Below are 25,000 nucleotides of genomic sequence, written 5' to 3'. Positions count from 1 at the left end.
AATATGTTATTGGTAACGTTCTACTACTATAAACCTCATAAGTAGTCTTAGAAAGGGATGAAAGAAACTACAAAAGTATCTGCTAATAAAATAATTACATTTGTTTTTTTAGAATAATTATGAAACAACTGAAGAAAATACCATCAAGCATTACAAAACGAATATACATACATATATATATATATATATATATATATACATACATATATATAGGAAGAGTATAGGGAAACATTTGCAACTGAATGTATGAATCGATTTGCAGTCTTAGAGACTTTAAGAGACGAAGAACAGACAATTAATGAAAAATGGTGTGATATTAGGAACATATATCAGTCAGTTGGCTGTGAAATCTTGGGACAAACAGTTACAAGGCGAAAGCCATGGATATCGAATGATACTTGGGATACTATAAAAGGAGACAAAAACAGAAATTGATTGTTGAAAGTTTTCGAGGAAGTAATGAAAATTACAAGGTAGACCATACTAAGTATTTCAGTATTGACAGCGAGGTTAAAATAAAAGCCTGGAATGGCTGGAGAGAGTATTTAGACAGTAAAGCAGATGAGGCCGACATAGCTATGAATTAAGGAAGAGGCTATGGTATGAGATTTGCTCATAGAATTATTAATGAAATCTCGACTGGGGCAAAGAAGAAGAAGCATATACCCATCAAAAGAGAGATGGCTCTGTTATAGCAACAGAAGATGAAGAAAGACAACGTTGGATGGAAGACTTTAATGAGGTTATGAATAGGACATATGAAGGGAATAATTTTATTGATATACCTGAAGCTGATGAAGACCTTGATGTGCCCATGAATGAATTCAGTGTGTTTGACGTCGAAGCTATCCTAAAAAAACGAGAGATGGAAAGCCCCAGGATACGATGGAATAACTGCCGAGATGATACTGGCCGAAAATGAAGTGACCCCCAAACTACTTACAAGATTATTTTGTAAAATGTGGGATGAAGAGGCAAAACCTGATCAATGAGAGTTAGGAGTGTTGGTGAAAATGGTTAAAAAGGGAGACCTGATTGATTGCAAATTACAGAGGCATAACACTTACGTCAGGTGTTATGAAAATATATAGTATGCTTATTCTTAAGAGACTGGAGAGAAAGATTGATTAAAAGCTGAGAGATGAACAAGCAGGATTTAGAAAAGGTAGAAGTTGCACTGACCAAAATTTCATTTTGAGACATGTTGTACAGCAATGCGTAGAATACAGAAATCCCCTTTTGATGGTATTTGTGGACTATGAAAAAGCCTTTGATAGTGTACACTGGCCAATTTTGTGGACAGTCCTGCGTTATTATGGAATTTCTCTTAAATCTGTATATTTAATTAAGTCTGTCCATGAGCGTAGCAAGTGAAAATTTAATGTTAATGGAGTCTTATCAAATGAGTTTCCAGTGAACAGCGAAGAACTGCAAGGGAATGTGTTGTCACCTATGTTGTTTATCCTCCTCATGGACTTTGTAATGTGTAGAACAGTCAGAGATGGTGGAGAAGGACTGGACTGGATTGGTGATAGGAATTTAGCAGACTTAGAGTATGCTGATGAAGCTGTCCTTATTAGCAGAACACAACAGGATTTGCAATGCTTGCTTGCCAGAATGCATAAAATATCACAAGGGGTGGGGCTGAAGATAAATTGAAGAAAGACAGAGATGATGCAAACGGAGTATGCAATGGAAGATGAAATATCATTGGAAGAAGAAAGAATTAATGAGGTAGAATCATTCAAGTATTTAGGAACAATGATATCCAATACAGGGTCTTTAGAATTAGAGTTTAGTGTAAGATTGAAAAAAGCAAATCAGACAATGGCTAGTGTACCAACCGTGTGTCACACGATCGTACATAATTCATTTTGTATATATTATGCTTGTATCTTCGCTCTTCCCTCGCACTAAAAAGAACCAGAATAAACATGTCTGCGTATCGCCTCTGTAACACTGTCTGTCTTGTGAACATGAAAATTCCTGTTGCCTTGGGCTTTTGTATATAAAGGAGAGTGTTCTATAATAAATTAACTCAGTTTCTCTCATACTGCATTTGAGTTCACAACCTTCACCAGGCCGTCACATTGGTGACCCCGGAAGTCGACTCGCTCCCACCGCCTTCCACCCCCACCCCCCTCGCCCCTCCATTGTTGGTACTATGACCGACTCTACAGAAGTTGGCGCTGCGGCTGCCCCATTGAAACTTTCACCGTTTGCCAGCGGAGAGGCGTTTGCTTGGTTTCAACGCGCAGAAGTCCACTTTCACATCAAGGGCGTGACTCGCTCAACCACCAAAGCGGATTATGTTCTCGCGGCGATACACGAGGACACCTTCCCGGAAATATCCGACTGATTTTGTGAACAAGGAGCGTATGACGGCCTCAAAATATACCTTCTGCAGCAGTACTCGCCGTCGCCAGCCGCCCGTATAGCAAAGCTTTTTCAGCTCTCGCAACAACCGTTGGGGGACCAAATGGCTTCGCTTGCCCTCAGGGAAATGACCAGTATCGCTCGTCTTCAACCTGCCGCAGACGGCTCTCCTCGTGAGGTGAACCTACTTTGTGCCCTTTGGATACGTCGTTTACCCGTACCTGTACAAGTTGCCATACCCGATGTCGATAGTTTACCCATAAAGGACTTGATGACCAAAGCCGATGCCCTTATGGACAGCCACTTCAAGACCTCCATCAACGCCTCCACCCCTGAGGAAGAGGATGCCTATTCAACGTCAACCGAAGCTGACATGAATGCCGTAGGACATACACGCCTACCCCGTGACGTGCCGAAGCAGCGACAAAGCCGCCCACCACCCACAAATTGCTCGCGCCCCAACAAACGACTTCTACAGCCACTTACTACCTCCCATCCGCCGCAGTTTTGCTACTACCACTTCAGATTCAGGGCAACCGCGAAGAAATGTGCCAAGGATTGTCAGTGGCCAAAAAACGCGTAAGTAGGCCATCGCTTGTGGCGGTGGCCTCCCGTGTTTCTAATCTTTTCTTTTTACATGATGCAGGAACGGGCGTGCGATTTTTGGTAGACAAGGGTGCTTGTCGTTCTCTTTTGCCAAGGAAACTCTTCAAGACACGACGTAGTCTGTCTACATCTGCCGACGTCCGCTTGGTAGCTGCCAACGGATCTGCGATACCCACCTACGGTTACGAGAACCTCATATTATCGTTCGGAAACGGTAAATTAAATTGGAGGTTTCTCATTGCTGACGTCACATTGCCAATCCTCGGTGCGGATTTCCTCTCTCATTTCCACCTTTTGGTCGATGTCGCCCACCGACGATTGGTCAACGCAGACTCGTATTTGTCGACACATCTTCAACCCGCCCACTCTAACCTCGCTCTCCACATCAGCGCACCAACAGATGCCTACGCCCACCTCCTCACGTCGTACCCGGAAGTTTTCCGTCCTGAACTTCGCCAAACGCCCACGGTTCCTGCCAAGCACGGTATTTATCACCATATCAAGATGACGAGACCCCCAGTCTTCGCAAAATTCAGACGTCTGGCACCGGAACGATTGGCAGCCGCCAAACAGACGTTCGCCGAAATGGAGGAAATGGGCCTTTGCCAAAAGGCCTCCAGCCCATGGTCGTCACCCTTACGCATCGTTCTCAAAAAAGACGGCTCCCTTCGTCCGTGCGGGATTACAGGCACTTGAACATGCAAACAGAACCGGATCACTACCCCCTCCCAAACATTGCCGACGTGACTCCTACCTGCACAAAGGAAAGGTTTTCTCTACGCTCGACCTCCTGAAGGGGTATTATCAGGTGCCTACGAACCCAGAAGACATTCCCAAGACTGCCATCACCACTCCGTTTGGTACATACACTTTCAATTACTCCTGTTTTGGCCTTCGTAACGATGGGGCCACGTTTCAACGTCTCATGGATGGCATCTTAGGGGACCTCCCATTCTGTGTATGTTATGTGGACGACATACTTGTGTTCTCCTCAAAAGAGAAACACCTCCGTCAGCTGCGCATCGTGGTCGACTGCCTGCAACAAAACGGCCTTGTAGTCCGGTACGACAAGTGTACCTTTGGCGCCAACGAAGTGTCGTTCTTAGGGCACCGCATCACTCCTGAAGGAGTCCATCCCTCCCTGAGAAGGTAGCAGCCGTTCAGAACTTCCCCGCGCCCTCGACCGTCAAAGCTCTGCAGGAATTCTTGGACATTATCAACTATTATCACCGTTTTCTGCTAGCCATTGCCGCCACTCTTGCTCCCCTCTACGCCTCCCTCAAGGACAAGCCAAAGGACCTGAAGTGGGGTCCCGTTCAAGAAGCAGCCTTCTGCAATGCAAAGAAGGCCCTATCAACTGCTGCGGCTCTCACTTTTACTATCCCACATGCCCCTCTCCTTCTCTCCACCGATGCCAGCGACGTCGCTATTGGTGCAGTACTCGAGCAAGTGGGCAACGGCTCGCCCCGCCCATTAGCCTTCTTCAGCAGAAAACTGTCCAAGGCAGAATCGGGTTATTCTACTTCGATCGAGAATTGCTGGCGGTGCACTTGGCTGTCCGTCACTTTCGCCATTTCTTAGAAGGTACGCCCTTCGTCATTCGCACAGACCACATGCCTCTGGTGCACGCCTTTACTCGACAGTCTGATGCCTGGTCCGCCTGGCAACGCCGACATCTCTCCGCCGTGGCTGAATACAATTGCACCCTTCAATACGTCCCTGGGAAAATGAATCCCGTTGCCAATGCCCTGTCAAGAAACACGTTGGCTGCCGTTCAACAGGGATTGGATTACAATGCCCTGGCTGAAGCCCAACGACAGGATCCAGAGTATCAAGCATGTAGGACATCCTGCACGTCCCTCCATTGGGAAGACTTCCCCCTCGAAGGCTCCAACACCACCCTCCTCTGTGACGTCAGTACTGGTAGACCGCGACCTTGGATTCCTGCTCCCATGCGCCGGCAGGTGTTTGATTTCATTCACGGCCTTTCACATCCCTCGTGCCGTTCTACTGCACAGCTGCTCAAGGCAAAGTTCATTTGGCACGGCATTTCTAAGGATGCTAAGGATTGGGTCCGCGCCTGTACTTCTTGCCAAACTTCCAAAGTACATTGACACACGGATTCCGGAGTGGGCACCTTTCCTCAACCTCAGCGTCGTTTCGCACACATTCACGTCGACGTTGTAGGCCCCCTACCCACATCACAAGGACATCGTTACCTGGTTACCGTCATCGACCGCTCCACTCGTTGGCCTGAAGCCATTCTCATGGAAACTGCAACGTCCGCCTCACGTACATCTGCCTTACTCTCTGGATGGATTGCAAGATTTGGTATCCCTGAGCATATTACTTCTGACAGGGGAACCACTTTCACCTCTCAATTGTGGACATCATTAGCGAATCTCTTGGGCATCACCCTACATCAGACAACGGCCTACAACCCCGCTTCCAATGGAATGGTTGAACGTTTTCATCGCACCCTCAAAGCAGCTTTGATGTCCGGCTGCAAGGATTCCAACTGGTTTACTCAGATTCCCTGGGTCCTCCTTGGACTAAGGACGTCTCGGCAGGTGAAATGGTGTATGGCGACCCGTTGGTCGTCCCTGCCGAATTTTTTCCTTCTACAACCTCCTTCGACGATCTCCAGCGCATACGTCACGTCGTGGGAAAATTTACTCCATGCCGCCAGACTTACAAGCCCCCAGCGAAGCATCACATACCAACAGACTTGCACTCTGCAACGCAAGTTTTCCTGTGCAACGACACTAGCAAGCCAGCGCCAACGCCCCCTTACACGGGCCCTTTCCTTGTAGACCGCCGCAGTCCAAAAGCATTCCTACTAAACATTCGTGGCAAAGAAGACTGGGTCTCCATTGATCATCTAAAACCTGCTTATCTTCTGCCAGATGACCCGCCTACAGTTCGCCTCTCTAGATCAGGGCGCCCTATTTAACATGTACAGTATGTCATTTTTAGGGGAGGAGCCATGTACCAATCGTGTGTCACACAATCGTACATAATTCATTTTGTATATATTATGCTTGTATCTTCGCTCTTCCTTCGCACTAAAAAGAACCAGAATAAACATGTCTGCGTATCGCCTCTGTAACATTGTCTGTCTTGTGAACATGGAAATTCCTGTTGCTTTGGGCTTTTGTATATAAAGGAGAGTGTTCTATAATAAATTAACTCAGTTTCTTTCATACTGCCTTTGAGTTCACAACCTTCACCAGGCCGTCACACTAGGTTAAGTAAAATTTAGAAATCAAATCGTCTAAAATTGCATATAAAAATAAGACTATATATCAGTTTAGTGAGATCGGTATTACTCTATGGACATGTGTCATGGTATGACAATGAAACAATCTCCAATAGATGTAGTAGATTTGAGAACAAAGCCCTCAGAAGGATATTGTGAGTTAAATGGCAGGATAGGATTAGAAATGAAACTATAATAGAGATTACTCGAGTACCATATGTGGATCAGATCATGATGAGGGGTAGAGGGAGATGGTTTGGGCATGATCTTCACACTCCCCAAAAGAGATTATTTCACCAAACGTTAAACTGGGCTCCACAAGGCACTAGAAGAATTGGAAATCCCAGGTCTACATGGCTTAGGATTATAAAGCGCAAAGTAGATGATGAATGGAGAAGTTTTGAATTAAAAGCTCAGGATAGAGACGACTGGCGAAATCTAACCGAGGCCCTTTCCATCAATAGGCGTAGGAGGAGATGATGATGATGATATATATACAGTATATATATATATATATATATATATATATATATATATATATTGTTATGTTAATTTAGGTTATTTCATTGTTTATAAATAAAGTCGGTCTTCGGCAGGAGTAAATGTTAACTGCCCTTTTCATAAGTGTTCGGTGATAACCTTCGCTCCTCCTCCTTCGTTAATTAGTGAATTGCCATTAACTCTTTTGTTTATTTTTTTTTCGAGTGTTTGATGTTTAGTGAGAGCCGTGGACGAGCCTACTGCTGCTTGGAATGAACAGTTCGGACCGTGCCTTGATCACAGACGTGTATCCTAATTCAGCAGCCCTTGGTAGACGCCTTTTGTTCCCTCATAAGGAATAGTTGCCTTTGGAGGATTATTTCGCTGGTGTCTTTGAGCCACCCGCGGTCAATTGTACACTTCTTTGGATCACGGACCACGTATGCAGGGGTTTCGTCACCTGCGATAGCCACCTCGCTTGTTACGTCCTGCAAGTGTGTGTGTCACTTGCGACCTTCGCTTGGCGTTATTTTCCCCGCCTGAGGATTCTGCGGGAAGACGGTACCGTCGTTCCGTCCCGGCACTGTTGGAGGTACTATTGCCGTGATCCAAGAGCGTCATCACATCTGTTACGCTGCTCGTCTTTGGACCAAGGGTCCGTGAGGAGGAACGTAGGGAGTCATTACCCAGGTAAAGTTACGATCTTTTCATTATCGTTATGGATTGCCCAGTCCGTTTTCCTGGTGTTAATGATACTCCCTCTGATGCTGATGAACGTTCGTCCCCTCTCTGTCATCTAATCCATGTATGGATAAGTACTGTTGAGTTATTTCACAGATAGTTAATACAGTGTTGGGTTATTTACATGTATCTATAAATTATGACTCAGCATAATTCTTTTGTGAAGGTATCTAAGTATTTATGCATTTAGTATGTGGCATGTGTATTTGTATGCTGCCTTGTGTTATGTTTTATTATTTGGTATTTGGTTTAGCTTTAAACGTTTGTGTGTAGGTAGGTAATTTTAAGGTTTTCTGCCTTTTCATCTCTCCTGTCTTCCTTATTCCTATCTGTTTAGTAATAGGGTAGTGGTTTGTTGATATTTGTGGGCCCGGCTTAATATATGAGCCATACTTTTGATCTGTTTAGTTTTTCTATGTTAGGGTTAAGATTATTAGATATAGGTCAACCTTGTGTATTTAGAGGACTCTGTATATTAGTCCTCCAGGACATTTTTGTTTACTCATTGTTGTTTGTCTTAGGAGCTTTTTGTTACTCCTGGTGCAAGGTTGAATTTATTTAAGTGTACTGTAATAAATATTGTTAGATTTTTCCAGTGTTTTTGTTCTGTCTTCCCTCAGTTCACCGTGTTACATAAATAATGTACTGCCTACGATTCCTTTAAAAAATCAAAGTTTAAAGAACCAGAACTACGGCCTACACAGGTCGTAATATATATATATATATATATATATATATATATATATATATATATATATATATATATATATATATATATATATATGTATGTATATATATATATATATATATATATATATATATATATATATATATATATTTAATTACATGAGCAAACGAGTGTATGAGTGCCCATGACACTTCATAAAACCCAAATAGGCTTGACTAACAAAAAAAAATAAAGGATACGTGGATTGTCAGTGATGAGAGCTCTCTCTCTCTCTCTCTCTGCTTGAGTGTTTCTGTATGCCGGTGAGTGAACGCACCTGTGCGACCCTATAAATATCCTGATTTAATGCGGATAACAAAATGCTATCGAGTGCAATATAGCTACAAGTTTTCGTGAATAGTCGGTGATTTGTTTGAGGTCATAAAAGTGGGATAAAACGTCAGCATAGGATAGTTATCTTGTGAATTACTAAAAATCTGATCAAGATGGCGCTCTATAAAACAGGCAAAGCTTGGAGGGACATTGCTGCAATAAGCAAAAGTAAATTTCATGAGTTGGCGAAACAAGAACTCGACCGTCTGATAACAGAGGTCGCTAGTAACTCCAACCAGTGTGACGGAAAAATATTCGCAGACATATTGAAACAATATGATCCAACAAACTGGAGCAAATCTGCGGAAAACATCAGCAAAATAATAGAAGAAATTCCAAAGAAGATCCAAGTGATAAAGAGACTTATAAGAAATGTTTACATCAATCAACACATTCCATCAAAGAACAATAAGAAGTCCAATATGGTGAATATGCTGATTGATGCATTGGGAAAAAGAATGCCAAAATGGTGCAATACATGTAATATATGGTATTCCATTAATAATCCTCAACAACTGATTAGAAAATGCAATGCTTGTCATGTTCCAACACACCCTACATGTGCTGAAATACTGCAAAAATTGAAAAATACACACACAAAGGTATTCTGCTCAACATGCTTAGTCTGGATAGAAAATATAATTAAGTCGAGACTATATCTGCAAATAGTTGAAGATAAAGAAGAGGAAGAAGAAAAAGAGTATTCTGCTCAACATGCTTAGTCTGGATAGAAAATATAGTTAAGTCGAGACTATATCTGCAAATAGTTGAATATAAAGAAGAAGAAGAAGAAGAAGAAGAAGAGAAAAATGAACAGGATATGTGTAAGGATGCAGAGGAAATAATTGATATAACTTATGATGCCATCCAACAACATACTTACAAAGAAATAAATTATCAGATAGAAACAAATAATAAACCCAAGAGCCTCTACCCGTACAAACATACTTTCAGGGAAGAGCAAGGAAAAAAAAAGAAAAGAAAGATATAGTCTGCAATTTGCTGAAAAGAGGGAATTGCAGATTTGGCGAAAGATGCTACTACAAGCATCCAAAGATATGCCATAATTATGAAATATACAGTAAATGTCCGTATTTAGACGGATTTGGAGACGAATGCAGAGATCTCCATCCAAAAATATGCAAAAACCTAAATGAAGGAAAAGAATGAAAATTCAACAAAAAATGTCGATATATGCATCCTGCAACCAAGAATGAAAGTAAGAAAACTCAGCAAACAGAAAAGAAAAATGAAAGCAAAAATGAAACAAAAAATGAAACAAAAAAGCAAGCCGAGTATATACCGCGCTATACACAAAAGGCCCCAAGATATGATGCCTTTTAACCCAAATATGCACATTTAAAGCCCAGCTACAAAGAATGAATCTAAAATGCCAGGGGTTGGTGCAGATATGGGGATAATTGCAGGTATACACACAAAAATAAATATGAAGGCAAAAGAGCAAATATAATAGAAAAGTTGGATTTCTTTAATGCCAGAATTCCTGGAAATGAAGAAAAGAACATCATATCAAAACAGGAGGGAAGCATGGGAAAATCCATATTACCAATATTAAAAAATGGGGATGAAACACAAACCATAATAGTGATGAATGCACAGGGTTTAGTCACTAGTAACTCTAAAAGGAAAATAAAGTTCTTAGAAGACCTAACCCAAATTGAAAAAATATATATATTAAATATAAGTGAAACATGGTATTCCCAAGAGACTGGCAGTGATGACCAGATAAAGGGTTTCCAAACATATAGATCAAACAGAACCAATAGGAATCAAGGAGAACTGCAATATATGGAAACCAAGGAAAAGTCTGTGAAAAATACAGCAACACAGAATGTGAATTGATTGCGGTAGAATTTGAATTTGACAAACTAGTGAATATTGTAGTTTTAAGATCCCCAAATACTATTATTATGACATAATAATAGAAAAAATAGATGGTATATGTAGAAACCATAAAGATTGGAATATACTCCTATCCGGAGATTTTAACTTTCCTTTCGTGGATTGGAAAGAACGGATAGAAGAAAGTGGTTGTATATATACATATCAAAAAGAGAGTAATAGTAGCGCAGAAGATAAGAGGCAATTTGAAAAGCTTCAAGATATGCTATTAGAACATAATATGCAATAAATAAACTCACATTCCAACAAGAAAGGTAAATGCCCTAGATCTAGTATTTGTGAATGAGGTGAATTAAAGAAATAATAGTGTATAACACGGGAATTTCAGACCACAATGTCATACAATTAATAGTCCATTCCAAAGCAAGTGATCGCAGAATTAATCAAAGCACAAAACGTTGGGAAGGATATGGAAAATATAATTTTTATAGTAAGAATATAAAATGGTCAGAAATAAATGAAGAACTGAACAAAGAATGGAAAAATGTATTCGTAAGTGATAATATACAGGTAAATACGGACATACTGTACAAAATACTGGAAAAAATTGTTGAAAAATATGTACCGAAAAAAAAAAAAAAAAATAGACATGCATACCAAGAGACAGAAGGATCTTATTTCAGAAAATTAGAAAGTGGAAGAAAAATCTTGCAAAAGAAAAGAATGTGTGGAAAATGATGGAAATAAAATGTAAGATAGAAAATGCAGAACAAAAGAATATACAATTGAAAGAAAATGAAAAGAGGGACTTAAAAGAAAGGACACTTCAAATTATAAGAAAAAAACCCAAAGTACTTTACTCCTATGCAAATAAGATGAATAAAGGGAGATTAGAAATAGGCCCTCTACGAACTGAAGAACGGTTAACGAATGAAAAAAAGGAAATATGCAACATATTTGCAGAAAAATATAAGAGTGAGTTCACGCCAAGAATTGCGAATGAAAATAATGAAACAGAAATGCGAGAAGAAAATGTTGAATATCTAATGGATATAGATATTAATGAAGCAGATATTGTCAAGGCTATAAGCTAAATTAAAAATGGATCAGCAGCCGGACCAGATGGAGTTCCAGCGATTTTGTTAAAAAAACTGCACACACTATAGCGAAGCCGCTTGCAATACTGCTAAGACAAAGTGTAGATATGAGCGAGATATATGTTAAACATAAATTAGCTTATGTAACCCCTATTTTCAAAAGTGGATGAAGACTAGAGGCGAGGAATTATACCCCTGTTAGCCTAACATCACATATTATGAAAGTGTATGAGAGGGTAATAAAAAAGAAAATAATGAATCATTTGGTTAAAAATAATTTGTTTAATATAGGTCAACACTGTTTTGCGCCCGGAAAAAGTACACAAACCCAACCGATAGCACACTATGAAAACATATACAAAAATATGATAAATGAAAAAGACACAGATGTGATCTATCTAGATTTTGCAAAAGCCTTTGACAAGGTAGACCATATTATATTAGAGAAAAAAATGAGAAAGCATAATATTGTGGGAAAGATAGGAAAATGGGTAAAAGAATTCCTGCAAAACAGAAAACAGATAGTGGTTGCAAATGACGAGAAATCAGATGAAGCTCAGGTAATATCTGGCGTGCCACAAGGTACGGTATTAGCTGCACTGGTGTTTATTATGATCTCAGACATAGACTGTGATGTTAAAAACTCTGTAGTGAGAAGTTTCGCCGATGACACAAGAATAAGTAGAGAAATTACTTGTGATGAAGATAGGAACTCACTACAAAGAGATCTAAACAAAATATATGAATGGGCGGAGATAAATAGGAGGGTATTTAACTCCGATAAATTCGAATCAATAAATTATGGAAACAGAGAAGGAATGGTATATGCATACAAGGGACCTAATAACAAGACAATCACAAACAAGGAAGCAATTAAAGACCTTGGTGTAATGTTAAATAGGAATATGTTATGCAACGACCAAATAGTAACACTGTTGGCTAAATGTAAAGCAAAAATGGGAATGTTATTCAGACACTTTAAAACAAGAAAGCTGAACACGTGATCATGCTGTACAAAACTGATGTACGTAGTACACTCAAGTACTGCAAGGTGATATAGTACCCACACTACCAAAAGGATATTGCATAAATAGAGTGTACAAGGGTCCTATACTGCTAGAATAGAAGAAGTTAAGGACCTTGACTACTGGGAAAGACTGCAATTTTTAAAACTGAACAGTCTAGAAAGGAGAAGAGAACGCTACATGATAATACAAGCATGGAAGGAAATAGAAGGAGTTACTGAAAACATCATGGAGCTAAAAAATATCAGAAAGAGCAAGCCGAGGTAGATTAATAGTGCCAAAAAAATATATCAGGAAAACTAAGGAAGGCACACAGGACATTAATCCACTACGCAACAGCATCGATAATGCAGCGACTATTTAATGCGCTGCCAGCTCATCTAAGAAACATATCAAGAGTGAGCGTAGATGTGTTTAAGAATAAGCTCGATAAATACCTAAGATGCATCCCAGACCATCCAAGCCTGGAAAATGCAAAATACACCGGAAGATGCATTAGCAACACTCTGGTGGATATACGATGTGCCTCACACTGAGTTACTTGGGGGAACCCAAACATTGAATAAGGCAAATAAGGTAAGGTAAGGCTGGCTCTCTCTCTCTCTCTCTCTCTCTCTCTCTCTCTCTCTCTCTGAGTTTGCGTTTTCTTATATTTCCAAATACTTAAGAAAATTAAAATCTTTCTAGCTTGCTGTATCCAATTAATTCTGTGCTCATTAATACATATATAATTTCCTATAAGATATATACTAGAAATAAAAACACAACATACACCTTAGAAGGTACATGATAGATAGGGTTAGGTTATTTTAGCAATGCTGCTTTCCTTTTTACTACATAACAAAGTATAACTTTGACTTTCCGTTCATTCCACTCTGCCATGCATAAATGAAGAAATGTTACGTTGCTTTTAATCAGACACAACCAATAATGAAAAGATATAACAAAACCAAAAGAAAAAGCTGGCGTCGACAGTGGCCAAATCAATCCAAAGACCATAAGCGTGACGAATTTGCAACAGAGGCGGCGCCAATCTTCATTATATTGCCAACTGGCCAAACAAGAAGCATTAGTGCGATTGGTTGGTAAGTCAACCATACCATCTCTCTCTCTCTCTCTCTCTCTCTCTCTCTCTCTCTCTCTCAATTGGGGGAAGAAGAGAAGCTAAAAAGGGAAAATAAAAGAAAAAATATTACAGAATAGCATTTCATTTAACATATTTTAAATCTCATAAATACATTTGGTTATCTGTTTTCTTGTTTCATCTAATTCGTTGCTACAAAATACGATAAGAAGCATTCTTTGCTAAAATAAAATAAAATGTCTTATTTAGACATTTTTCAACACGACCCTCATCTTCAAAAATAAGAAAAGAAAAAAAAATTTCACTACTTGGGTGTAAGACCATAATCGAAGCGATGACAGTTATGCATCGTACAACTATACACAAGGGATGGAATTCAAGGCCACTAATAAGTAGGTAGACAGCAATAAAGCAAAATCTGAAGGAAACATATCCACATAAAAAGATGTCATGGAACTGGTAAAATCCCAAAGAGTAAATCCTACTGGTTTTCCTTACATTATGTAAGAGTAAGAGTGACAAACAATGCACAAGGTTATAACAATGAAAACGATTCTCTGAAGAATTTAAAGCTTGCTTAAATACAAAAAAAATATATGAATGAAATTATAATTCCTGTATCAGAAAGTGACGCTAACGTGAATTCTGAAATTTCATTGTACATTGACCTGAATTGGTAGCATTGTGTAAAAAAGGGGACCGAAGCCATGAAAATAACGCAAGCTGACCTAAAACATAACCTCTAAATATAGCACTGACCTCTTAAATTAACGTCAGATGAAGCAAGACTTACCTTGCCAGAGAATCAACCTAAGAATTACTGATATGATATTATTTTTAGAACCAGGGTCTCCCTAAGATCAATTTCTCCAACTCCCTGCCTCTCCTCTTCTAATCTAAAGCCGACCCCCTCGTCGTTCCTTCCTTTCTCAACAGATCAATGTGACAAAGGCAAAATAGCAGGCATCCACCGATTAGGCAAGCGGTAAATTAGACAATGGAAAAGCCAACAAGAATTGAGAGCCAAGTTTGGGAGATAGAATCAATTGTAAAATAAGAAAGGAAAGTCAAAACCTATGCTGTCTTTAGAGAAAAAAACAGAAGAAAAAAAGAAAATAGGGAGAGAGAGAGAGAGAGAGAGAGAGAGAGAGAGAGAGAGAATTAACCTTGGTTAAGATTTATGGCTTTAAATTTTTTCAATTTAAAGAAATTAAAGAACTGCATTCAACCTTGAATGCACGTAAAAACCTTATATCATCTTCTGAGCCCGAATCAGAGGAGAGAGAGAGAGAGAGAGAGAGAGAGAGAGAGAGAGAGGACCGCATTCATTCTCGCTTTGTAATACAAAGACGTTAACAGACCACACTACACTAAAAACTCTTGAAAGAAAAAGACACGATTAATCAATTAAGCATGGGAAGAAACGGACATAAATAATCCTGTGCTAGTTCAGGGAGAATCTAACAGTTTGCTTCTTATGAAATTAACAGAACCTCTGTTAGCAAAACAGGTAGATTAGCCAAGACAGAAGTTTTGCCGTTGGAAATCTTCATAGGGATATTTCTAAGTAATCAACTAATGAAAATTTTTATAAATCACCAATGAAAATAATATTCTATCCATTAACTATGATAATATGTTTCTAATGTGGAATAATAACGATCGTGTCTTTAAGAAAATGTAAATAGATTTAATTTTCTTCTAAAATCTAATGATCCACCAAAAGCATCAAGCTTTCTTTGTTAATATTTGTTTAATCTTAGTAAAAATCAGTAGTTCACATTCTATGAGTAAACTGCACACTATCTGGATATTTTTCGACAAATGAAATATAAACTAATTCGCCATATGGTTCTTTTCTTCGATATAGGCTACGTAGAAATAATCTGATTATGCAAGTCTTAGCTTCTACCACAGTTACCTTTTTAACCAGAAGGGCTGTTGCTAGAAGAAACTATATTTATGAAAGATAAGCCTGGTTTGAAAATCATCTAATCGTCTATAATACGTTAAAACCCATACATCATACAAAACACAAAAAACCCATACATTATACAAAACAATTAAAACCCATACATTATATAAAACAGTAAGTCAAAGTATTATTATACTATAGATTGGCTATGTTTATCACATTTTGTGCTTAATTATGATGTACTTTTTGCTTCAAATTGAACGATATTCTTCAAGAACTTACAAAAATGCTGGTTAAACCAGGTTAGCATAAAAAAAAACAAATGTTACCACACAATTCATCAAGGCTTTGTAAGTGACTTTAAAGTAAGGTTTCAAAATGAGCCCATTAAAAGCTAGGTCAAATCATTTTTTTTCTATATGTGCCCTAACTAATATTGAACTGGCGGGCAAACACTAATCCACATTTGCAACACATTAATTCATAGGGCACCAGTCACCCCGTTGAGATACTACCGCTACAGAGTTATGGAGTCCTTTGAGTCCTTCATTTTCCCTTTGCCTACACATACACGAATAGTCTAGCCTATTCCTTACATACTCTCCTCCATCCTCGTCAACCTGACAACTCTGAGACTACCCAACGATTCTCCCTTCACTCAAGGGGTTACTGCAATGTCATTGTTCAGTAGCCACTTTCCTCTAGGTAAGGGTAAAAGACACTCTTTATCTTGAGCTTTGGTGAGCAGCTCTTCTAGGAGAAGGAAACTACAAAATCAAACCATTGTTCTCCAGTCTTGGGTAGTGCCATAACCTCTGTACCATGGTTTTCCCTTGCCTGGGTTAGAATTCTCTTGCTTGAGGATACACTCGGGCACACTATTCATTTCTCTTCCTCTTGTTTTGTTAAAGCTTTTATAGTTTATAAGGAGATATTTATTTTGATGTTGTTACTGTTCTTAAAATATTTCATTTTTTCTTGTTTCCTTTCCTCACTAGGCTATTTTCCCTGTTGGAGCCTTAATACTTTTCCAACTAGGGCTGTAGCTTTTGCAAGTCATAATAATAATAATAATAATAATAATAATAATAATAATAATAATAATATGGGCGGACATCACACAGACACGTACAAGAGGTAATATACATTGCTTGTGAGAGTATGCATATCGAAAAACTGGGATTTTTACTTACGAGTTCATATTTGCAAAATATCTCTCTTCTATCCGAGCCACTTCCATGATTCTAGCAGAACGTACCTGTAAATCATAAGAAAACTTGTTAGAAATAGAATTACTGACAATGTTTATTTTCAACTTTTATTAATGTTTTTACCTAGATGGATAGACAATTAGCTAATGTATATATATATATATATATATACATATTATATATATGTGTTTGTGTGTGTTTGTGTGTGTGTGTGTAAAATCCACATGAAACCAGGAGAGTGAAAGACCAGGTACCAAACGCATCGTATGTATGTATGTATGTATATATATATATATATATATATATATATATATTTATACACACAGTACAGTACACGTGAGATCAGGTGCTGCGAGTGACAGGCACGTTACACTAACAGGTAGTATTGTCTTTTGCTGGAGATCAATTCCACGAAATTCTAATTCGGTTTCCATCGAATTTCTCACTAAAATTGCATACAAAGGGTTGTAGGGTATTTTAGTTTGTGAAGCACTCGTGTAGTTATGGTTGCCGATAGAAACTGCACTCTTCACAAGGACAAATTTTTCAATTGGAAACTATATTTTTAATGACATAATTATATGTACAGATAAATTTATACATACATATATATACATACATACATACATATACCGTTAAGTACATACAAACACGTATATACAGATATACTGTATATTCACCTGTTATTGCAGAGAAAAATGTACAAAACAGTGAATTTTATTTCCACAGACAAATATTAATATAAAGTGAAAAAAAAGGTGAGCAAGCCTTTTCACTGTCCATTTTACTAAAGGTATTTCATTAACAGGTTATCAGCCACTGTAGATGAATAACTTGAATATCTATAGTTCTAAAATGAGAAAACTTTTCTTCCAGTCATTCTGCTCAACACCAATAAGAATTTTTAAACATAAACAGAAAATCAGAGGAATACAAACTTAAGGAAAAATATTGCGAAAATTTTCTGTATCCTTTTCATATCAATATAGGAATTATATTTGTAAGCTATTATCAACGGGAAGATTGTTCAGTGAGGTGAAAAGTAAATGGTTCGTGTAAAATGAGAAGTGTTAAAACTATTCTAAAAATCTTTTGGATAGAGTAGTAAATTAATATGGCCTTAAAGAATTTGCTATGAATGTCTAAAAAATTGATATGCCCCTTCTTTTAGTAAAAAAAAAGAGGCATGGTAGCTTCAAAATTTCATATAAAACGAGGATAGAAAAAAATGTAAAAATTTCAAAGATAGCAAAATCCGTATCAAACTATTTGTGAAATTTATTTTAACGCAAATAAATAAAAATGCCAAGGTCACCTGTAGGGAATCACTTAATGAAACTACGTCTAGAGAAAAAAAAACACTTAAAACTGCTTATCACACACGTAGAATAACAACACAAGTTTTCATACATATATCTAATTCAATTTATATTCTTAACTATCCATCTGTATATATATATATACTATATATATATAAGGCACCAGAAGAGTTGGAAGACCCAGGCCTACATGGCTGAAGACTATGAAGCATGAAGTAGGAGATGATGAATGGAGGAGTATTGAATTAAAAGCTCAAGATAGAGACGATTGGTGAAATCTAAAAGAGACCCTTTGCGTTAATATGCTCAGGGGGATATAGGGATGATGATGACATTATATCTATCTCTATATATATACTATATATATATATACATATATATTATATATATATATGTATGTATGCGTGTGTATATATATATATATATATAAGTTTCTACACAGGTAGTAAAGCATGTGTTAGAATAGGAAATGAGGTGAGCGATTGGTTTCCGGTGAGAGTGGGGCTGAGACAGGGATGTGTGATGTCGCCGTGGTTGTTTAACTTGTATGTTGATGGAGTGGTGAGAGAGGTGAATGCTAGAGTGCTTGGACGAGGATTAAAACTGGTAGGCGAGAATGATCATGAATGGGAGGTAAATCAGTTGTTGTTTGCGGATGATACTGTACTGGTAGCAGACACAGAAGAGAAGCTTGACCGATTAGTGACAGAATTTGGAAGGGTGTGTGAGAGAAGGAAGTTGAGAGTTAATGTGGGTAAGAGTAAGGTTATGAGATGTACGAGAAGGGAAGGTGGTGCAAGGTTGAATGTCATGTTGAATGGAGAGTTACTTGAGGAGGTGGATCAGTTTAAGTACTTGGGGTCTGTTGTTGCAGCAAATGGTGGAGTGGAAGCAGATGTACGTCAGAGAGTGAATGAAGGTTGCAAAATGTTGGGGGCAGTTAAGGGAGTAGTAAAAAATAGAGGATTGGGCATGAATGTAAGAGAGGTTCTATATGAGAAGTGATTGTACCAACTGTGATGTATGGATCGGAGTTGTGGGGAATGAAAGTGATGGAGAGACAGAAATTGAATGTGTTTGAGATGAAGTGTCTGAGGAGTATGGCTGGTGTATCTCGAGTAGATAGGGTTAGGAACGAAGTGGTGAGGGTGAGAACGGGTGTAAGAAATGAGTTAGCGGCTAGAGTGGATATGAATGTGTTGAGGTGGTTTGGGCCATGTTGAGAGAATGGAAAATGGCTGTCTGCTAAAGAAGGTGATGAATGCAAGAGTTGATGGGAGAAGTACAAGAGGAAGGCCAAGGTTTGGGTGGATGGATGGTGTGAAGAAAGCTCTGGGTGATAGGAGGATAGATGTGAGAGAGGCAAGAGAGCGTGCTAGAAATAGGAATGAATGGCGAGCGATTGTGACGCAGTTCCGGTAGGCCCTGCTGCTTCCTCCGGTGCCTTAGATGACGCGGAGGTAGCAGCAGTAGGGGACTCAGCAGTATGAAGCTTCATCTGTGGTGGAAATGTGGGAGGTTGGGCTGTGGCACCCTAGCAGTACCAGCTGAACTCGGCTGAGTCCCTGGTTAGGCTGGAGGAACGTAGAGAGTAGAGGTCCCCTTTTTGTTTTGTTTCTTGTTGTTGTCGGCTACCCCCCAAACTTGGGGAAGTGCCTTTGGTATATGTATGTATGTATGTATATATATATATATATATATACACACATATGTATGCGTGTGTATATATATATATATATATATATATGTATCCATATAATTTATATATAGTTTATTTATGAAATATTTATTTTGTTGTTACTGTTTTTAAAAAATTTCATTTTAATTGTTCACTATTTCTCAGGTCGTTTATCCATCTCCTTATTTCCTTTCCTCACTCGGCTATTTTTCCCTGCTGGAGCCCTTGGGCTTATAGCATCTTACTTTTCCATCTAGGGTTGTAGCTTAGTTAATAATAATAATAATAATAATAATAATAATAATAATAATTCAATCTTATTTCACCTTAGTATCTAGGTATCCCTTCCTATGTCCCATTGGCAAAGTACTTATCCATAGCTGAATCATAACAATATTAAGGCAAGACAGTAAAAGTCACACTTTGATTGATCATGGTCGAAATTATACAACTGGTGTATTTATGTTTATGGTGGCGTATATCAGCAAAACGCTTTTCAGTTCACGAGATTACGTGATATATGAGGCATCGAAGGGACATGACAAAATTTTACTTTGATGAGAATTATCCTTTGCGCTGGAAAACAAAAGCCGCTCGGTTACAAATTGCAAGCTCCAACTCTCGTCCGAAAACAAATGAAATCTGGTCCTGAAATAGGCGAAAACCCATGAAAATTTGTTTCATTTATGTGACACGTATGATACCAATTATACGAATTGCGTGTGAATTATTAAAACCGTTTTGTGAAAGTAGGCTTTATAAGAAATAAAACGGAGGTCCAAACACGGGACGATTGATTTGATTGCAAAACGACATTTATCAAAAACGATGTATTGTTGTATTCAGACGATAAATAAGCATGTAATTGGGTGAATATATATATATATATATATATATGTATATGTATATATACACACATATATATATACATATATATATATATATATATACACACACATTATATATATATATATATATATACACACACATTATATATATATATATATATATCTTATGCAATGACTTCAAAACTTCCTTTCTTAAGTGCAATCTACCTATGGGAACACGTGGCCGAATGTTACAGCACTTAGCTTACATTTGGTAAGTCATGGATCAACCCCCGCCCTATCATACACCGGTCTACCCAGCTGGATTTTATTACCAACATGTATCGGCGTCAAGAAAAGAGTGGTGGGTTTGCAACTTCACCCACATTAAAAGGATTGAGGTTGTGGCGGGATGTTTAAAAAACAAGCCCCACACCCTGAATCACACCTACAGACAATTGTCTCCACAAAACAAACTTTCCCCTTACGTAATCTAAAACCAGACTCTAAGACAAAAAGGACAAAATAAACAAAACATAACCTTAAAACTATATTCCCTAATACTAAAAACAATCACTTTATACTAAAAAATCACCAACCATATTCCATAACCAAAAAATAATCAGAACTCAGTACTACAATCTTAACTTATCACAAAATAAACATTAATTAACAAAAAAAAAAAAAAAAACTTCCGCAATCAAATAAACCCTAACAAACTTAAAAGCTAAAATATACCACAACCACAAACATAAACAGAAATATTTCATATATTTCTGAGTGGACACCTTCGTCCACACAAGGGCCAACAGTCTTTTATAGGCAAACTACCACTATATGGTAAAACAGGAGTCTCTCTTAATTGGCCATAACGGCCTCAACTCCTTGATTCACACGTGTCAAGATCATCATCATCATCATCAACCGCAAAGAGCAGTCTAAATATAATAAGTTCCGGGCCAAGTCATCAACAGTGAATTTCAAAAAAAAAAAAAAATCTCTCTCAAAGGAGTTAGTCTCACCAAGGAGGAATCACTGCTGTTAAAATAAATAATCACTTCCACGCTGGTAATAAAGAATAATAGTAAATCCAGCAATCACACACAACCGCCTCTATCAGCAGTCAATCAAAAAAAGCATTCGCTCCGAAACATTTACCATTCTCCTAACCTAGCTAAAAGTAAACAAACAATCTCCTTTAGACCAACAGTCTTTCTCACAACAAACAATCGATACACTAACTATCTCTCTCTCTCTCTCTCTCTCTCTCTCTCTCTCTCTCTCTCTCTCTCAGGATTTGGCAAAAACAAAAATAAAAATAAAACAAAAATAAATCCTCCACATTCCTCCCCCTTACTTTGCCAAATCCTTCTACATTTTCACACAACCACTTACATTATTTTTTTTCATTACCCAGTCGCAGTCAGGAACGGGACCTCTACTCCGAGTAACTGGGCCTTCATTCACTCTCTCATTCGATTCTTCCTTATCACAATCATTCACTACATTAACACTATTCCTATCTAAATTCCTATCATCTAATATATCATGTACTATCCCATCTACCTCACTATCATCTGGCCCTAAAATCTCACTTATTTCCGTCAGCAATTCATCCATTTCATCAAAACCATTTTCTACTTTAATAAAAGATTCATTCATACTATTCACCATTCTCCTATCTCTCATTCGTCATACTTTCTTTAACATCATCTAAGGAAAAACCATACACACTATAGGTATCATTCATACTCAGCCATGATTCATCTGTATTAACACATTTATCTTCCATACTCACCTGTACATTTACACCCCTGTCATACTTTAGATTCCTACCTATACCTATAAATTTCCTTTGCATTTTCTCCTCACTTAAAACTTTCAAACGCCTCTTTTTCCTATATTCAACTAACAGTAATTGTTTATTTTCCAACCCTAACTTCTCATGCATACTAGGTTCATACTTACTCCTTTCCAACCAATTATTCATCCCATTCTCACGAACATTGATCCTATTCCTTCTACACAAACAGGAGGACTCACCCAGTTGAACCCTCTCACACTCTAGTTTCCCGAACATCCTGGCTGGCCTAATCCCTTCTTTCTACAAACCCTAGCTATATGCCCATCTACACAACATTCAGAACATTTAGCACGCTGCTCTCTACACATTCTCGCATAATGCCCATTCTGACCACAATTGCCGCAAATCCCATTCGTACGATTACTCCTACATCCACTTGCTATATGCCCAGTCATACCACACCGAAAACACTTAACCTCTTTCTCTTTCTTGCACTCGCTAATTCTATGCCCTACCTCACCACATCCAAAACAAGCACCTAGAGCCCATCTACATTCATTCTTCTTATGACCTTCCTTTCCACACCTATAACACTTTTCATCACGGACACGACTATCTGACATACCTCGCTGCACACTAGCACTCCTATCCCTCCAAACCTGATTCCTTTGCCTAAACCCTTCATTTGTCTTTACAGGTATTCCCACACTACTTGCCCTAACACTCTTATCTACTACATTATCAGCTACCCTCATCGGTCCTCTCATAACAGCATCTCTAAAACTAACAAATTCTGGCACACTTTCCTCCATTCCAGTTCTTACACTCACAGATTTACTTTCTTTCATACATCTATCTAACTCGTAATCCTCAACTATCTCTAGTATATCATCCCACATCAATCTCTCTTGCTTCCACCTCATTTTCTCCTTCCGTTTCAAATTAATAACTCAGCAACATTTTCAGGTACAGTAGCAAATAACTTCTTCATTAATTCCTTATTCTCATTTATGCCTTCATCCCCATACTTCTTCCTAGCTAACGTTTCCAACCTACATACATACATACATCAATATCGCTTCTCCTACATTCATCCGTGCCTCATCAAAATCATTCTTACGCTTATACCTAATACTCCCTTTCATACGTTTTACCTGTTCAATTATTCTCTTTTTCACACTTTCATAATCAACATCCCCTACACTCATTATCACACCATACATCAACAACAAATACCCAGTCAAATATTCTCCTAACTCCCTAGCCCAAACTCTCTTACAATCACCATACTTATCCTGACAGTACCTCTCATACTCCCAAAAAAAATCATACACATCCCTACTACTATGCTCATTGAACCTTTCACACCTCGGTACCTCTCTCATAAACACTGTCTTACAAACTTCAACTTCATTCTCACTATCTTCACTGCCTACTCCTTTGTTACCTTCTTCCTCATTTGAATATAATGAATCCACTTCACCACTTAAATTTCTATCCTTAACCATTCCCTTCTTACCCTTTTTCTTACTTACCACTTTCACCCATTCACGATCATCCTTCCTATCATCCTGACACTTTTTCTTCGCTTTCTTTACATCACTTTTACCTTTATTCTCATTCTTCCTATCAAATTTCTGTTCATCCTTACTATGCCCAATTCCCTTATCTTCAATCTCACTATCACTATTACTATTACTATCACTATCACTTCCTTTCCCATTATCACTTACCTTAGCCTTCTCTTCCACTATCAACCCATTAGCCGAAGCTGAGGACACTCCTCCGACTGCACCTTCACCCATTCAAGTTTTTATCATCCCCATTACTTGCCCCATCATATCTTTCATTCGTTCTTCATTCTCTCGCATCCTCATCTCAACACCCTCTTCCACTCTCTCTACAGTTCCCTGAATTTCCCTCAGTTTCCTATGCATCTCCTCATTCTCACACCTTAACCACTTATTCTCTTGCAACAACTTCTCCTCACGCTCCTTACTCAGCCGCAATTCCTCCTTCAAAACCCTTAACTGTTCTTCCATTTTTCATCAACCTGTTCTTAGGCCTTAAATCTAATTCCTAATCCTATCAGTCCTTCGTCCAAGAGTCCAGCTTCCTATCCCACCTCAGCAATCCCTGTTCGGGAGCCAAAATAATGTGGCGGGATGTTTAAAAAACAAGCCCCACACCCTGAATCACACCTACAGACAATTGTCTCCACAAAACAAACTTTCCCCTTACGTAATCTAAAACCAGACTCTTAGACAAAAAGGACAAAATAAACAAAACATAACCTTAAAACTATATTTCCTAATACTAAAAACAATCACTTAATACTAAAAAATCACCAACCATATTCCATAACCAAAAAATAATCACAACTCAGTACTACAATCTTAACTTAACACAAAATAAACATTAATTAACAAAAAAAAAAAAAAAAAAAAAACTTCCGCAATCAAATAAACCCTAACAAAACTTAAAAGCTAAAATATACCACAACCACAAACATTTATATATTTCTGAGTGGACACCTTCGTCCACACAAGGGCCAACAGTCTTTTATAGGCAAACTACCACTATATGGTAAACAGGAGAGTCTCTTAATTGGCCATAACGGCCTCAACTCCTTGATTCACACGTGTCAAGATCATC

The 25,000-nt window shown here is 38.3% G+C and overlaps 1 protein-coding gene across 9 annotated transcripts in view; it reads right to left on the bottom strand.

The window, feature by feature from the left end:
• Nucleotides 1–25,000, bottom strand: part of norpA (no receptor potential A) — a 753,920-nt gene that overhangs the window by 327,554 nt on the left and 401,366 nt on the right. For 2 of the 9 annotated variants that reach the window (XM_068363778.1, XM_068363777.1), the window contains one exon: nucleotides 16,700–16,764. The exons of the other annotated variants lie outside the window; for them this stretch is intronic. The gene's annotated coding sequence lies outside the window, so the exon portion shown is untranslated. The remainder of the gene's footprint in view (nucleotides 1–16,699; nucleotides 16,765–25,000) is intronic. 9 annotated transcript variants of the gene reach the window in all.

Source organism: Palaemon carinicauda, chromosome 40, assembly GCF_036898095.1.
Source record: "Palaemon carinicauda isolate YSFRI2023 chromosome 40, ASM3689809v2, whole genome shotgun sequence".
Taxonomy (NCBI): Eukaryota; Metazoa; Arthropoda; class Malacostraca; order Decapoda; family Palaemonidae; genus Palaemon; species Palaemon carinicauda.
The sequence above is the reverse complement of the archived record's forward strand: the minus strand, read 5'-3'. Positions and strand labels throughout refer to the sequence as shown.